This window comes from Coregonus lavaretus (genome assembly GCF_964263955.1).
Source record: "Coregonus lavaretus genome assembly, chromosome: 10".
Classification (NCBI taxonomy): Eukaryota; Metazoa; Chordata; class Actinopteri; order Salmoniformes; family Salmonidae; genus Coregonus; species Coregonus lavaretus.
The window spans coordinates 20,747,753-20,766,181 of record NC_139997.1 but is presented as its reverse complement, the minus strand read 5'-3'; the positions used below and the strand labels follow the sequence as shown (position 1 = coordinate 20,766,181).

At 41.0% G+C, this 18,429-nt stretch overlaps 1 protein-coding gene and 1 long non-coding RNA gene across 2 annotated transcripts in view; both read right to left on the bottom strand.

The window, feature by feature from the left end:
• LOC311136220 (opioid-binding protein/cell adhesion molecule-like) overlaps positions 1–18,429 on the bottom strand; it is a gene marked incomplete at both ends in the record, with an annotated part of 195,865 nt that overhangs the window by 97,545 nt on the left and 79,891 nt on the right. The gene's annotated exons all lie outside the window — the stretch shown is intronic.
• LOC311136221 lies at positions 1,250–3,832 on the bottom strand. The gene is made up of 3 exons (XR_014613854.1): positions 3,310–3,832; positions 2,297–2,799; positions 1,250–2,159 (listed from the first exon to the last, which is right to left on the bottom strand). It is a non-coding gene; the product is annotated as an uncharacterized lncRNA (long non-coding RNA).

The following is an 18,429-nucleotide window of genomic DNA, read 5'->3' as shown; positions in this document are numbered from 1 at the left end:
TATTACCTCCCCATGGGCGTCTCACCCTTTGAACATTATCTGAATACCCCTTCTCCCGGACTACACCCTGTGCTACATTCTCCCCATCTATGGCTCCTTCCCCCTGACCACCCCAAGTGTCTGTGTGGAATGGCATGTGGAATGTATACAAGGTTAGTGTAGTCTGTCACTACAGATCGTGTGTTCTCTGTTGGGTGACTGGACTGTACAGTGTCCTGGCCTTATGAGCACTGCTTTCTCTTGTCTTCTTGCCCAAGCACAGCCTTTGCACTGCTTCAACCAGCTCTGGACATCCTTACTCATTGTGGGCCAGTAATAGCTCTGTCTCATCATCTCAAGGGTGCTTCCCTCACTCGGAGACGCAGTGGCTCAGGCACGACTAGCTACCACACTCTCTCGCCATCCCTAGGGTTCTTGATGCGGCGGAATAGCACTTTGAATCTTCAGACATTTTCACTGATAAGTCAACTTTTTCAGCTGCGGCCCCACACCCCGCAGCTGACCTGGTCCAGGTTGGGCACTTGTCTTCGTAGCAGTGAGGACAGGACCAATGGTGGGGTCTTCCTCTGGAGTCTTTGGATCTCGTTCCAACTGTATCCATGGATGTCCCCTACCACATGGGCGGCAGGTGGCTTAGTGGGTAAGAGCGTTGTGCCAGTAACCGAAAGGTCGCTGGTTCTAATCCCCGAGCCGACTAGGTGAAAAATCTGTCGATGTGCCCTTGAGCAAGGCACTTAACCCTATTTGCTCCTGTAAGTCGCTCTGGATAAGAGCGTCTGCTAAATGACCAATTATTATTACATAAACGTCTTTCTTTGCAGGCCCCAGCCATGCATGTACGTCTCCTGTCTTTGCCACACATTTAGGCTCTCCCTGAGGATAACTTATTTTTTCTCGTCTTGCCTGCGGCAAGGCACTAGATTCTTCTGACAGCCTAACCTGTAGCCTTTCAAACTATTTATCTAAATCTTCTTGCTCGGCCATGTTTGAGCCCTCAAAGGCCTGGGACCTTTAACTCGTAGTACAGCGCTTAGCTTTTAGGGGGCTGTATTAAAGGATTATTTCAATCTCGTTCGTGATGCCAGATGTGAAGACGGGTAGACTAGCCTGCCTTAGTAGGGGTCCTACCCGATCGTCTATGGCTATGAAGTCCATTTTGTTTCTCTCACCGTTACATATGATAGCCTATTAGTTAGTTCACATAAATATGATTTTATTTATTTGGACAGTGAAGCTAAAACATTGAATTTGGCTCTACTCCAGTATTTTCAATTTGAGATCAAATGTTATATATGAGGTGACAGTACTGAATGTCACCTTTCATTTCATGGTATTTTCATACATATCTGTTTTACCTTTTAGAAATGTATGCACTTTATGTATCTAGTCCCCCCATTTGAAGGTGTCATAAGTATTTGGACAAATTCACTTCTAGTGTATTGCATTTAGTCAAAAGTGTAGTATTTGGTCCCATATTCCTAGCACACAATGACTACATCAAGCTTGTGACTCTACAAACTTGTTGGATGTATTTGTAGTTTGTTTTGGTTGTGTTTCAGATTATGTTGTGCCAAATAAAAATTAATGGTAAATAATGGATTATGTCATTTTGCAGTCACTTGTAAATAAACATATAATATATGTTTCTGAACACTTCTACATTAACCATGGCAATCATTAATGAATCGTGATTAATGATGAGTGAGAAAGTTACAGATGCACAAAGATCATGCCCCCAAAACATGATTTTTGGGAAGTATGATGTTTATGCTTCTAACTTTCTCACTCATCATTATTCACAATTCATTCATGATTATCATGGCAGCATCCACATTTATTTTTGTCTTCTTCTGATGACTGGGAACTCGCCCCCAGTGATGAACTGGTCCATCCGAACCACACTTGAACAAGGGAATCTATATTCGGAGAGCCTGTTTGTGTCCTGCCCTTGACTTTGGTGCAGGGCATGTGATGTCCATAGCCTCTTCATTGCAAAACTCCCTGATCTTCTCAAAAATATACGTTTGTCTAGCTGTGTCCAGTCCAGGTGGTGCTTGTACACGCAGACCATCTATGGGAGGAAGGACGTCAGCGTTGCGCAGCAGCTGAAACCTGGTCCTGACTGAGTCCGAACGCTCCTTGGCGACAACAACACCAGGCTCCAGATCATTGAAGATTTAAAACAGGATATAACAAAAAAAAAGAGAATACATTACAACCTTGCATAACATCAATTCACCTCCCAAGTTTAGATAAGAAGAATAACCTCATACAATGCAATGAAAATGATATTCACCTGAAGTGCTGGTACTACTTGATCTGTGGCAGCGGCCTGAAGTACGGAGTCAGGTGTTGTTGCCAGCCATAGCTTTCCACCACCACCGTACCATTCTCCAGTCCAACCAGCTGTGGGATGTTGACCCCTGTCACAGTGCTGTCCTTCACAACACAAGCAATCTCGGACAAAGTGTTCACTCTGGTCTTTCTGAAGCGCTGCTTGACGAGGCCGAAGCACCATTCGGGGGCAAACTTGGTGTGGCCTGTGATCAGGAAGTGAAGGTCCAGACTGTGGTGGAGCTTGTGCATGGTCTGCCAGGCACAATACCAGAGCACAAACTTGTTATTGTTTTGGCCACTGCAGTCATCACAATTCACATGTTTCCCCAACTCCATAGTTGGTGAAGAAATGGTGCATGTAGTTGATGACTGTGCTGCTGCCTTTGCTGGATGACATGCCTTCATCAATCAAGTAGTTGACTTGTTGACTGTTGGAGGAGAGTCAGGCGTGTTCTACTGATGCTGAAAGACAAATTCCAGACAAAAATATTTTAGCATGATTATATAATAGATAGCCGTAATCACCGTCAGACACACCTGGCTAACTTGATTGGCCAGGTAATCATTTGGCGAAGTCCAAGTATTTTGTTTAGACATGTAGCTAGCTAGCTAGCTAAACAATGAACCATAATCCTAATCCATAGAGTACTAGCAATACAAACCGATTGTCATAGCTACCTAAAGTTAACCAAATAGGTTCAATGTTAGCTAGTTAGGCTATAACTAGCTAACATTAGGCTATAACTAGCAATTCAAATGGCTTGCTGAGATAATATTACTACACAGATCATAAACCTAATATTAGTTAGTGAGGCAGCCATCTAACATCAGCTAGCTAGCTAACAGTACGCTTTAACTTGGGGTCTTTTGTTTAGACATCTAGCTAGCTAGCTAAACAATAACTTGCAATGAAAACAACTTTCTGACAAAATTAGAAATGTATAATATCTGAAACTGTAGCTAGACTCTTACCCGTATACATGGATGAACGCTTCACGGGAGACTGCAACCCCTTTCATTAAATAAGACGTCCTGTGTCGTTTCCGTTTTGTTTGTACAGCTTGCTTAGCCTGTTGTGTCAAGTCACTCTGGTTCACACTGACCGTGTGCAATGCTATAAGAATCATCAGATCTTTCTCCCTCTCTGTCACTGATGCAATGGTTGCCCTTATTTTGAAGATGTTATCCGGAGACAGGTGTTTTATACAACAGCCTTCTGTGTTCTCTTTTCGACTCCCTCTGCATTTGCAATCAAACGCCAGAATTGTATTCAACTCCTTATCACCCTCTGCTTCTACCAGACATTCAACTGATTTCAAAACTCGATCAACTTCTTCCGTGACAACAACACTGTTGATCGCCATTTCTTCCCCATCACTGTCATCAGAATACTCTACAATGTCTTCTTTAATTAAAATGTTTTAACTTAAATCAGGGATTTCCTCATCATCTGATTCATTTTCAGATTCATTTTCAGAGTCAGAAAGCGCCAGCATGGTACCGTCGTCCTCCTGAAAGTAGTCCATCACAACCATTTCCCACTGACCAATCCGAAACTCATCTATCGGCATGTCCAGCCCAACCATTATCTCAGCCAATCATGGCTAGCGGGAAGGTTCCTGTCTTTTCCTGTGGCTAAACCAACTAGGCTCGTAATTGAACAACTTTATTCGTATTTACAGATGGCATACAAGTTGGTTATTAAGACACATTAAAGTTCAAATGTTCCAGAAGGCATTTCTGCCAAAAAACGCATTTTGATTTAAAGAAATTAAAAAAAACGTTAAAATGCTTCTCCTGTGAAGTCGTCACTTGCGACATATCACATTTATGAAAACGTGAAAATGACCATATCTAAATGGTTGCTTGTCAGAAAATGTTTTAAAATGTGTCATAATCTTCCTGGGGGTTTGTATGAACAGATTTAATACGATTTCATGCTGCTAAAATGCTGTCAGTTCCACTTTAAATGCAACAATGTTGCACACACAGAGATGGTTAACAACAGCAAGCGTGCTGCAATGAACAGTTCCACTCACCAGATGATGATCATTTGAAACTGAATTTATTGTGTAAAGTTATTCTTGAAAAGCAACAACATCCTCTTTGAGAACACCTGCTGCCGCCGCTGCAAACTAGCCGATAACAAAAGCTAGCTAGCTAGACCATGGGAAAACTACTGCTCGCTATTGCATAAGGCAGAAGTTTCCATACGTTTTTGTAAAAATGGTCCCACCCATTAAGTCAAAATGTGATTGGTTGATTGCACTGTCACTCCAAAACTTTGCCCTAATACAGTTGAATGGCAGATGTCTTTATCTGGTCTTGGTCTTGACTCAGACTCAATTTGCTCCAGTCATGGTCTTGAATCGGTCTCGCTTTAGGTGGTCTTGAACAGAACACTGCAGCCAGGCATGCAGTCAGGTCAGTCTTACAAGCCTAGCTGGCACTACACGGGTTCAAGGCTGTAATCGATGGAGAGGCAACCAAGGTACGTTATTTATAGGATCACAGGGCCATTAGAACCAACTAGCCGCTTAGCCTTTGTCATGCCAACCAATCAGAAGCGGAGAATTAGGAAAACTAGCTAATAGTGAGGTCGGTTTTTTGAGGTTGGTTTGGTTTCGGTTAATAAAAAATAATCTTTTTTAATTTATTTCGGTTTTGATACTTTTTTTCAACATTAAATGCACTATGCATTACAGTTGAAGTCGGAAGTTTACATACACCTTAGCCAAATACATTTAAACTCAGTTTTTCACAATTCCTGACATTTAATCCTAGTAATAATGCCTGTCTTTGGTCAGTTAGGATCACCACTTTATTTTAAGAATATGAAATGTCAGAATAATAGTAGAGAGAATGATTTATTTCAGCTTTTATTTCTTTCATCACATTCCCAGTGGGTCAGAAGTTTACATACACTCAATTAGTATTTGGTAGCATTGCCTTTAAATTGTTTAACTTGGGTCAAACGTTTCGGGTAGCCTTCCACACGCTTCCCACAATAAGTTGGGTGAATTTTGGCCCATTTCTTCTGACAGAGCTGGTGTAACTGAGTCAGGTTTGTAGGCCTCCTTGCTTGCACACGCTTTTTCAGTTCTGCCCACAAATGTTCTATATGATTGAGGTCAGGGCTTTGTGATGGCCACGCCAATACCTTGACTTTGTTGTCCTTAAGCCATTTTGCCACACGTTTGGAAGTATGCTTGGGGTCATTGTCCATTTGGAAGACCCATTTGCGACCAAGCTTTAACTTCCTGACTGATGTCTTGAGATGTTGCTTCAATATATGCACACGTTTTCCTTCCTCATGATGCCATCTATTTTGTGAAGTGCACCAGTCCCTCCTGTAGCAAAGCACCCCCACAGCATGATGCTGCCACCCCCGTGCATCACGGTTGGGATGGTGTTCTTCGGCTTGCAAGCATGCCCCTTTTTTCTCCAAACATAACGATGGTCATTATGGCCAAACAGTTCTATATGTGTTTCATCAGACCAGAGGACATTTCTCCAAAAAGTATGATCTTTGTCCCCATGTGCAGTTGCAAACCGTAGTCTGGCGTTTTTATGGCGGTTTTGGAGCAGTGGCTTCTTCCTTGCTGAGCGGCCTTTCAGGTTATGTCGATATAGGACTCATTTTACTGTAGATATAGATACTTTTGTACCTGTTTCCTCTAGCATCTTCACAAGGTCCTTTGCTGTTGTTCTGGGATTGATTTGCACTTTTTGCACCAAAGTACATTCATCTGTAGGAGACAGAACGCGTCTCCTTCCTGAGCGGTATGATGGCTGCGTGGTCCCATGGTGTTTATACTTGCGTACTATTGTTTGTACAGATGAACGTGGTACCTTCAGGCGTTTGGAAATTGCTCCCAAGGATGAACCAGACTTGTGGAGGTCTACAAAAATGTTTTCTGAGGTCTTGGCTGATTTCTTTAGATTTTCCCATGATGTCAAGCAAAGAGGCACTGAGTTTGAAGGTAGACCTTGAAATACATCCACAGGTACACCTCCAATTGACTCAAATGATGTCAATTAGCCTACCAGAAGCTTCTAAAGCCATGACATCATTTTCTGGAATTTCCCAAGCTGTTTAAAGGCACAGTCAACTTAGTGTATGTAAACTTCTGACCCACTGGAATTGTGATACAGTGAATTATATGTGAAATAATCTGTCCGTAAACAATTGTTGGAAAGATTACTTGTGTCATGCACAAAGTAGATGTCCTAACCGACTTGCCAAAACTAAAGTTTGTTAACAAGAAATTTGTGGAGTGGTTGAAAAACAAGTTTTAATGACTCCAACCTAAGTGTATGTAAACTTCCGACTTCAACTGTATGTGGGTTGAATGCTGTAACAACACAGAATAAAACAATGAATGAAAGTCCCATAATGGTAGTGACTGCCCATTACTGCTTATCACTTATTAACCATCATTTGTTCACAGTACTTTACTTTAATAACATATTTCAGTTGTTGTGTATATTACATTTGTTTTATTTGATGACTTTATTATTGAATTCCAAGTCATCATCTCATCTCTATAGAGCTGCTGCCTATTCTGTTTGACAAAATCACTATTTAGTAGTTCTTCAAATTAAATAAGTCATACTTTTATGACTGCTGAATGCCAACTAACAATCACTTAGATAATGTATTTTCCGGTAGAGATATATCGCGAAGGAACTGCTCTCCCTCTTGATCGCACATTATTCTGTCTCTTCTCTCCATGTCTGCTCACACTAACTTAACATAGCAGACACAAAAGAAACACACAGACCGGACAAGTAGGCGCACAATGTATTATGGTCATTGTAGTTAATTACCACATTATCTGTGCTAAACTATGTAGAATGTTGGCCTGTTGGAAACTACAACTCCCTACTACATCACACAGTTCGGGCATGATCTGATTTCTCTAGAGAAACTGCGCAATGAGCGCATTGAGCTCACCTGAAAAAATTAATATGAAATGGAATTCAAATAATTGAACCGACATTGGTCAATTAGTTGTTTAAAAAACGAAAATTGCTCAACATTTGTAGGAAGTAGTCCCGTTCATTTATCATGCTGCGTATCAGCAAAGCAAATAATTGTTATTTATTTTTATTGAGACAATTGATGCCTTTCAGCACATTGTCGGTTATGGTGGAGGGTGTGAGGAATTTTAATTGGGACACATCCGGACATAAATATCATGCCGGTCTGTCTGCAGTGTATCTTACATATCCTTGTCTGTGACATGTTTAAACTGGGGTACAGAGACAAGGAATGCCAAAGTATAAAATATAGTAAATGGAGGTGCTAATTGAGCTGAATCATAATTGGCAGCTGAATCATAATGCGCCACCTCCATGCCATCCCGGACGCTGTGACTTTAAAGAAGCCTAATGGGTATTTTTTCAAAGTGCAACTTCATTTGTGTGTGTCTGTTCCTCGAGAAGACAAGGTGATTTTCAGCTCAGGAGCTAATCCGACTGCAGCATGCTACGAGCAATCAGAATGACTGTTGGTCTGTCACACTTCATTTTTAGGCCCTGGCAAATCCAACCGATTACTTTAATTGTCCATTAATTGTGCAATAATTATTCCCTCCATCTCCGATTATTTGTACCCTCCCCTTGGTTAGGTGGTAACAAGGGGACTTTCATGCTTGCCATGGATGTAATTATAACACAATTACTAGTTTGGTCCAGTGTAGACAGATGTACTGATATGTTATGCTGCTAGAGAGAAAATGGAGGAGATGTAAGCGTGGAAGATAGGGCTATGTATGAACTTAATTATATTCGTCTCATTTGGTTCCTAGAATTAAATGAATGATGCAGTCGTGTATACAGTATGTATTTACCTATTCACTGTTGGAGCACTGGGTATGTCTACTGTATCTTTATGAAAACATGTATCTGACAGAAACAGATTTTGGGGGGGATTCAAGGTCCCTGATAAACCATTTAATCAAAATTATGAATGCCATTATGTCACTGCCTTTACATGTGAAATATTGGCAGCTACACAAATCTCACACTATCTCAGTACATTCCAACGTTTTTGTTGTTGAAAATGGTCTCCTTTTAGCCATCAAAGCGAGTTGCTAGTTCAAGGTAACATGCTTCTGTATGGCGCCGTCATGTCCTAACTTAAGTGCTGGGAGTTTATACCGACATATAAATGGTTTTGAAAGTCTAGAAAAAAACTACACGACTTTTGCCCAGACGTTGTTGTTGTGCGCCTTAGCAATGTCTGACTTTTACGCACCTTTGTTACACTAATACTGTACATTGGATTAGCTATTGTTATTCGCTGGCAAAAGGGAAACAAGGGCCTCCCTTGTCTCTGATGCCTTGATTTATTGTATTTACTCTGGTGCTGTGTAAAACATTTGTATGAGGCGTGCAGAAGCTAGCGCCCCAGTGGTCTGGCCCCTGTGTGTGGGGCGCTGCGAGAAAGTTAATATGATTCATGCGGGTGCTGGATCCTTGGCTGGGTTTTGTGTCCAGCTCAATTAACCGAAGGCTCATACACCACCCCACATGTCAGGAGCCCAGAGCACATCAGCCCATCCCAACAGCTTACAGCCTGTGTGTGTGTGTGTTTGTGGGGTTGGTTGGTTGATGTGTGTGTGTGTGTGTGCACAAGCTAACTGTTTTGATGTGTTAATTTGGGGCATGAAAACGTGTGGGTGGATGGATGCTTTCTTTCCTGTTTTCTTTTCCACTGTGTCAAATGCTTTCACCCAGTGAAGCCAGCTCCGAACAAATCTCCTATTCCCCAAACAAGTGTACCGTCATCTTATTTAAGTGCCCCCGCGAGGCCCAAAGCAAGCAAACCAACCTAGCCTACATGACCCACCGGTGACCCCAGCTAGGAGCGGATATAAAACCAGAGATACAGTGTAGTGCATTAATCTCGGAACACATGGGAAATCCCAGTGTTATTGCACAGTAGTATTACAGCTTTAGGTTCTATTGCAGCTTGTGGTTCTATGTACGAATTGAACCAATGAACAAGTCACCGTTTTTACACTCATGCTGTCTTCATTCCTTGGCAATTGGCACTGGCAAGGCTGTTTCAAATATGGCCTGAAAACATTATTCATACAATACTCATACATTGTTTTCAACCATCATGTCATCTCCCAGAGTGACATTCAAATGGATCCCCCTGAGTTGCAAGCTACAAACAAACATTTCCGCCTGCTTTTTTGAGCTGTGTTCTAATGAAAGGCTTTGGCCACGATAGTACTGGTCTACGAGATCACTAGTGAATCGTACTGTATGCGGACATGTGAAGTCCCCCAATGGTTTTAAATGAGGGCCGGGCCCAGTCTATTGCCTGCCTGTGTGTGTGTGTGGAGTGTGTCACACATTTCGCACAAGTAATTTGTGTCTATTTCACGATAATTTGTGAAAGTGGGTTTGTGTGGGAAGCCAGGTGGGGTTGGTTCACCAGTGTGGATCAAGGGAATAGAATCAATGATCTCTCTCTCTCTCTCTCTCTCTCTCTCTCTCTCTCTCTCTCTCTCTCTCTCTCTCTCTCTCTCTCTCTCTCTCTCTCTCTCTCTCTCTCTCTCTCTCTCTCTCTCTCTCTCTCTCTCTCTCTCTCTCTCTCTCTCTCTCTCTCTCTCTCTCTCCTCTCTCTCTCTCTCTCTCTCTCTCTCTCTCTCTCTCTCTCTCTCTCTCTCTCTCTCTCTCTCTCTCTCTCTCTCTCTCTCTCTCTCTCTCTCTCTCTCTCTCTCTCTCTCTCTCTCTCTCTCTCTCTCTCTCTCTCTCTCTCTCTCTCTCTCTCTCTCTCTCTCTCTCTCTCTCTCTCTCAACTGAGCCCACAATGTAAATCAGAACATAGTTGTTTATAGATGTTTTATCATTACAATGATAATGAAAAACAAATTCAAGTGGTAGGATGTTGTTGGATTTGTTGTCTAAAACCCAATTTCTGAACTGGTGTGTTTGTTACCAGAGTTCACAGTTAAGGCATTCAGTTATGTAAAAAACTCTAAGAACGATTGAATAATATTGCCTGATAATGGCCACCTGCCTGATAATTGCAGGACCATTATATGTGCGTTGCCACCATTGAATGTACAAATGTTTTATGACCACTCACACCGTGTTATTACCAAATCCCCCATATAATCAGCAATCATTCAGTCACCATGTTACGCAGAGTCAACATTTTGCTTAGGGCAGATTTACAGTGCACAGACACACACACACACATACACACACACATTGTGTGTGAGAGTTTTTTGCTGCCCTCAATAAATAATCCAAACAACAATGGGTCCAAGTCTCTATTTGACATTCTGGACTATGCTATCCTAAATGCTACGCTATGCTAAAACATTTTGTGAAATTGCCCTGACTGAACAGATTCATGATCAATGGTGAAACAGTAGCTGATAGCAGACGTGCATATGGCCTAACAGTTGTGGGGACGCCATCCTGTGATCACGTCGACTATTCGAAAGACTATTGTCGTCTGCAAGTTAGGGCTGGGCAATATGGCCTAAAAATAATATCTCAGTTTTTTCAAACTTATGTGTGATTCACAATATATATCTCAATTTTTGTACAATTAAAAGGTCAAATACACTGCATTTCAAACAGACAGCAATAATCTAATGAATTCAGGGCTCGTGAAGTTTTACCAAGGCTAAATATAAGCCTTCCACAACCATAAGACCCACTAATAATGTAATTATTTTATCAAAATAGTTAAACTTTTTTTGCAATAATGACTTTTCTGGCTTTCAAGTATGTCTATGAAAATGCCCTTTTTTACTAGAACCATGCATAATGCACATTCACTAATAATGACTCACTTCTTGTAGCAGGCATTAGCCTATAGAAAATTAACACGCCTCATCAACAACCTCTCAAGCCCTTGTGCTAGTGATTAGCCACCTAATCATTTAATATTTTTATTTCAAGTTTAGCCAACTTGGATCTATTTGCAAGCTAACAAGGTTGAACAGTTGAATTATTATGAACACACCCTTCTGTCTGTCTCCAACTGTTTGAAAAGCATGTTAGCTTGTCCACTTTGTTCAGATGTTGAAATCAAGTGGCCTGTCTTATTCCTCAGAATGACAACGAGTTGCCAATTCCTTATATCATTGTGTTTTATGCTTATTGCACATTTATAAAACACACTCTAGCCAATGACTGTTATACTAGTGGTACGTGGTACCAATGTCGCGTGCGACAAACTGAGCATTCATTTTCCAGAATCAATGTTAATTGATACTCTTGTTTTAGTAGTGTCTGCTCTGCGCGCAATTTGAGTAGTTGAGATGTAAAAAGTGTTTCATTTGAAAAGTTAACTTATCTATTACAGTAAAATAATGTGTTTTAGTGTCCATATTACCGATTATTTTGGACTAAACCTCAAACGCAAATAGCGAGTTGAAACCGCTTGCCAGAGAGGAAGATGTGATCTCTCAACTTTGTTGGCGTAGAGGCAGGGTGAGGGGCTTTGTGTGTGTGTAAACCATAGAGGACGAGCCGAAGCGAGAGGTTTCACACTCGCTAAAATCTGTCCACAATAAAGCCAATTTGTTTCTATGGGCTTATTTTGGACCTAAACTTGTCGCCTGCCTTCCCGCCTTTTTGGGACAAGGACTCCCATGTTAGGGCGGAGACGTACATCTCGTCATTATATACAGATCTCTTGTGTAAATGGGGAAGGTACACTCAGCACAGAGGAGCGAAGGAGAGGAGACCAAAAATGCAACATGAGAACAAGCGGACATAAACGCTCATAAAAACGAGACAGGCATTTGGAATATCGTGCAAAAACATGAATTCAAATTAATTCAATATATCACCCAGCCCTACTGGAAGTTATCCAGGAGTTATACATTACAGCTGTTCATTTATCCTGCGTGCATGGATGTTTAATCAAACCAAAAATAAATACATAACTTTGTCACAAAACAGTCAAGGCTGTTTGTGGTAAAACTTATTTTCCAAATAAGCTTACTGTAGCCTCTTTTACCCCACACGCCATCTAATTGATTTATATGTTCAATCTCAGGTAGTTCCACACAAAACAGGGACAAGACATAGTGAGGCTCTCATTATATGGTGAATCTCTTATTATGTATCAATGACCTCAACTATTAAGCCCTATGGACTTCTTTCCGTTCACTGGCAAGTTTATGGAATGCCATACAGGTATGGATTGTGTGGTGTATGAGAGACACCTGTATGAGTGGCACTAAGCTAGTACCCATTTGTGTTGGTACACCAAAGAATAATACATGATTGGCCATGATGGTCTTGTCATTCCTTTAAAGTGCATTTAAATTACATTAGCAACCTTTTCTACTTGAGAACTAAAGTGCAGCATTACACCACCTCTACATAAACACTGCCAAGAAACTATTCCAAGGTGCATCATTTCAAGGTTGAATAAACAATCTTCTTTACTTTACTTGCAACAGAGACTCTTAAAATGCCCTTTTCATACAACAGCACATTTATGATGTTGAATTTACATAGTGCTGGGGGCGTGTTGAGCAGGGCACAATGTTGTGGACCATTCTGTTAGAAATATGATTATGTAGAACAAATATGCCTCACGGCTGCATTTAGAAAGGCAGCCCAATTCTGATATTTAGTTCCACTAATTGGTCTTTTGACCAATCATATCAGATCTTCTCACATCAGATCTTTTTCAGAGCTGATCTGATTGGTCAAAAGATCAATTAGTGGAAAGAAAATCAGAATTGAGCTGCCTGTCTAAACACAGCCTCTGGCATGTAGACTAAGGAATCATATCAGTTCTATTTATGAAATTTCTATCAGCAACGTTCCTTAACGTTTGCCCACTGACACAACTGATGTGAAATAACACAGGGCATTCTTTGCATTTATATGCAATGCTTTTACATGCAGATGGACTAAACCAGTAAGCACAGGTTCTGTCAAAGATTATTATGTAACTTTATTTATGGACAACCATTAATACTGTAAGTCGCTCTGGATAAGAGTGTCTGCTAAATGACTAAAATGTAAAATGTAATACAGACCCCTCAAATGATCATGACCTCACATTTTACATATTGTGAAGCTCATATGACAAGCGGTAGTGTGAAATTTAAGTGACAGCTACTGATTAAAATATAATGGGGTTAGGAAAGGGGGTACCATTCCTATTCAGAGATGGTACCTGAGTTAATGGACTGTTGATATCGTCTCATTTAGCTGCACTTCACATTGTTATGGTGCTCTCAAATAGGAAAGCAAGCACGCGTGTTTGTGCCTCTCTCTTCTTTCGTCATGGGATGATACTATTTATAGCAATATCATTGATGGGAGACATTTGTGTTTATTATTGTTTATTTTTGTTCAATCCCTCCAAGATTGAGTGACTAATGAAAGCTCTCCCTTCCTCAGAATGCTTTCACATTTATTTCTTACATGTTTTAATCAATTTTTTTTGCTTATGACTCTGTTTTTCTTTACAAAATTGTTATTTTTGACCTCAAGGCAATTTATTTCCTTTTGCTTTCAGTTTGTATTTGTTTGGTTATGGATATTAATCATTTCAACTCAATCTATTGGCATCAAGTTTTCTTCATAGAAGATGACCTCTAACTGATAGAGGTTAATCAAAGACGTAAATCTGTGTATTAAAATAACTTAATAGAATACGCTGGTCAAAGCAATGTCTCTCCCCTGATCTGCAATGACCCACAAGCTGTGCGTCTTTGCAATGTCTGATGTTTACAGGCCATGGCAATACATCCACAGAGAGTCTCCTCCAAATTCATGAGAAACCCTCTGACTAATAAGCTTAGTTTAGCACAACGTTTTATTTGATATTCTCCAGTACAGAGCCCTTCCATTAACTGCTTGTGGATATTCCAAAATGCGTAAAAAACAGAAAGACCAGCCAACACCCAAATATAAAATATGTATGTCACAGGAAACCAACATTTACCTTTCTAGTTGTTGTATTTGAAGAGTTAGTTTTACATTTGTATGCAGACTTTTTGCAGAGCCGTCCATATTGTTTAATACATCTCAACCATACAAAATGAATCTTCATCTTTTGTAGTACTTAAAACATCAATTGTTGTATTCCCTATGAACTAGCCAATGATGAGACTGCATTAAACATTAACCAAATCCATTGAAGCTCGCAGTGAACAAAGTACACTTGCAACCTATAATTGTGGGGAAGAGAAATGGCATGTATTTCTAATGATATGCACAGTGCAGTGTCAGCGTGCACCAGGGAGGAGGCAAGAAGTTGTTTATTTCACTTCCTCCTATGCAGTAGTTGGATCCCTTTCATAGCGCTGAAAGGGTCAACACTTTGTTTGGATTAAATTGGTTTGCAGTGTGTGCGACGGCGTTGAGGGAATAGCGCAGGATAAAATATTTATTTTTCTTTATTTGTAGGCATTATGGGGATTTGGTGTGGAGGTTGAACACACTGTACTGTATGACAACCTTGCATAGCACATGGTTTCAAAAGCAGGGCTCTTGCTTAACAACACCCCATAGCAGGCGACGGCTTTTTGCAAGTTGAGAATCATTTTACTGTATAATCAATAACATGCAACCTGAGAGATATATTGTTTGTTCTCAACGGGCTTCGCAATCTCAGAGACCCAGGTAAGTGCTACAACATAAGGGGACATCTTCCTTATGCTATGTCTATTGGCATCCTCATATCACCTTGTCAATCACAATTTATTTCCAATATCTCTGACTTTCCTATTACCTCTCCCCCAATGTCTCTCAACATGTTGTTGAGTTATCTTTACATTTATAAGTACCCAGTAGGGTTCTCCAATCTCCTGCTGTGCTCTCCTCGGTTTTATCTCCTGTAAGGTTTCTGGAATGATAAATAAAATCCTAACTATGGCACTTTGAGCATTTGCAATTCTGAAAAACTGAGACAGAAGGGGCTGAATATTAAGTAAATAGTTGACTTCGGTGACATCATTTCTATTTTTGAGTAGAACCAGAATGTCCTGGGAGAGTTGCTAATGCTCCATGTGGCTCTCACGACAACCTTGTACTTTTTGCACCTCGTAGTGCATCTCCTTTAGGTATTACTGGTAACAAATCATTGTAGAGGCTTTGTGGTTACATTCACCATGGGACACATTTGTCACAGTAGCCATGTCCCAGGATGAATTATTGATTCACTGTGGTGCACTTCAGAGCAAGAGGACAAAAATAGTGTCATACTTGGAGAACATTAAAACATATATTTGTATGGTTCCATGTAAGGATGTCCCGCAGTATATCATAAAAAATAAAAATAAACATCGGGTTTGAACTTCACACTTTTAACACCTGCCCATTACAATGCATGACCGACGTTCTCTCCAGTTCCCCAGATAATGCGTGCCCTTGACTGGCAGCCAAAAAAAGGCAAAATCAGCTACACCTCAGCCCGCTCCCAGGTGATTTTGGAGGTTACCCTTTGTGAAAGAAAGTAGACCAACAGGGTAAATAAGGCCATTATGCCATCAACTGGTAACTGGGTCAGGGATTCATCAAGATAATGTATATTTCATAATGAAGAAATAGGAGATGTTTTATAGAATGTGTTGTTGTCAATGGATCCGGAAGAGAGTTTTCAACAGTTTAATAAAAGTCTATGGCTCTCTACCTTGAATTACCATTTGTTGAATTATTCAACTTCCTGTCAAAGAGGTGGTAGTCTGGGGATTATGTTAAAGTACCCCTCCAGAGGAAGTTGCCGTCACTATTTCTTCTTAATTCCTGTCCTAGTGCGGTTTAGTTCCACCCTCCGAACACTGATTTATGGCTCCTTATAAATATTGATTTTATTCGGGCATACACATCTCCACCTTCCGTGTGCACGGCCCAAATGTTCTCTGGCACATCCCACAGCAAAACACAGCAAAAAGCCACGGTCAGGGTTGCTTTGCTAATACCTACGGCGCACTACGATTTTACCGGCGAAGCTAGAGACTAGCTAACTTACTCACTGAACTTATAAAGCTAGCTAGCTAGCGAGGTAGCTTCCGGTAACTATTAGCAACTGTGGATAATTGTTTCCAATGTTGTTTCAAGCATAAGAGTACCTGTAACTATGCTAGCTAGCTACCATTCAGCTGTTTTTCTGATAACCTCATTATCTGAAGAGTAAAGGTTAGGTATTTAGTAGCTAGCTACTGTACTCAATGTATCTAGCTTGTTAGCTACCTGACGAGCTAACTAAACAACAGCTGGAACAACATAGCTGAAATGTTTACAAGTATCCCCACTAGCTGGCTACTAGATTACCAATATAACAGTTGGCCCTAAAGCCTTTTGTAGGGAGCCAAGGAAAACAACTTCTGCCCGTATCAGTGATGGACACTAGCTAGAATGTGGACCAATACTTTTATAGCAATATAGCTAGGTAGTTACTAATACAATAGCCCAACTTCTTGCAAATTGTTTTGATGAGGCGGTTAAAATAAGGCTGTCACTTGGTTAAATCATGAATCATACTCTGTACCAAATGCATTGCCTATCAATAAACATCTGACAATGTATACATCAGGTAATTCTACTGTATGTGCCTTATTAGCATTCAGGACTCGAACCACCCGGTTTATAATATAGGTTATCAAATCAAATCAAATGTTATTTGTCACATGCGGCGAATACAACAGGTAGACCTTACAGTGAAATCCTTACGTACAAGCCCTTAACCAAAAATGCAGTTTTAAGAAAGAATAAAAAAAAAAAAACTCCTATATAAAATAATATGAAATAAAAGTAACAAATAATTAAAGAGCAGCAGTAAAAATAACAATAGCGAGGCTATATACAGAGGGTGCCGGTACCGAGTCAATGTGCGGGGGCACCGGTTAGTCGAGGTAATTGAGGACTGAGCACGCCCCCATTCTCATCGACGGGGCTGTAATGGAACAGGTTGAGAGCTTCAAGTTCCTTTGTGTCCACATCACCAACGAACTATCATGGTTCAAACACACCAAGACAGTCGTGAAGAGGGCACGACAAAGCCTATTCCCCCTCAGGAGACTGAAAAGATTTGGCATGGGTCCTCAGATCCTCAAAAAATTCTACAGCTGCACCATCGAGAGCATCCTGACTGGTTGCATCACCGCCTGGTATGGCAACTGCTTGGCCTCCGAACGCAAGGCACTACAGAGGGTAGTGCGTACGGCCCAGTACATCACTGGGGCCAAGCTTCCTGCCATCCAGGACCTCTATACCAGGCGGTGTCAGAGGAAGGCCCTCAAAATTGTCAAAGACTCCAGCCACCCTAGTCATAGACTGTTCTCTCTGCTACCACACGGCAAGTGGTACCGGAGTGCCAAGTCTAGGTTCAAAAGACTTCTCAACAGCTTCTACCCCGAAGCCATAAGACTCCTGAACAGCTAATCATGGCTACCCGGACTATTTGCACTGCCCCCCCACCCCATCCTTTTTACGCTGCTGCTACTCTGTTAATTATTTATGCATAGTCACTTTAACTCTACCCACATGTACATATTACCTCAACTACATCAACTAGCCGGTGCCCCCGCACATTGACTCTGCAACGGTACCCCCCTGTATATATAGCCTCCCTACTGTCACTTTATTTTACTTCTGCTCTTTTTTCTCTCAACACTTTTTTTGTTGTTGTTTTATTTTAACTTTTTTTTGTAAAAAATAAATGCACTGTTGGTTAAGGGCTGTAAGTAAGCATTTCACTGTAATGTCTGCACCTGTTGTATTTGGCGCATGTGACCAATAAAATTTGATTTGATTTGATTTAATATGTTCCTGTAGGTAGAGTTATTAAAGTGATTATGCGTAGATAATAAACAGAGAGTAGTAGCAGCAGCGTAAAAGGGGGGGCAATGCAAATAGTCTGGGTAGCCATTTGATTAGATGTTCAGGAGTCTTATGGCTTGGGGGTAGAAGCTGTTTAGAAGCCTCTTGGACCTAGACTTGGCTCTCCGGTACCGCTTGCCGTGCGGTAGCAGAGAGAACAGTCTATGACTAGGGTGGCTGGAGTCTTTGACAATTTTTAGGGCCTTCCTCTGACACCGCCTGGTATAGAGGTCCTGGATGGCAGGAAGTTTGGCTCAGGGA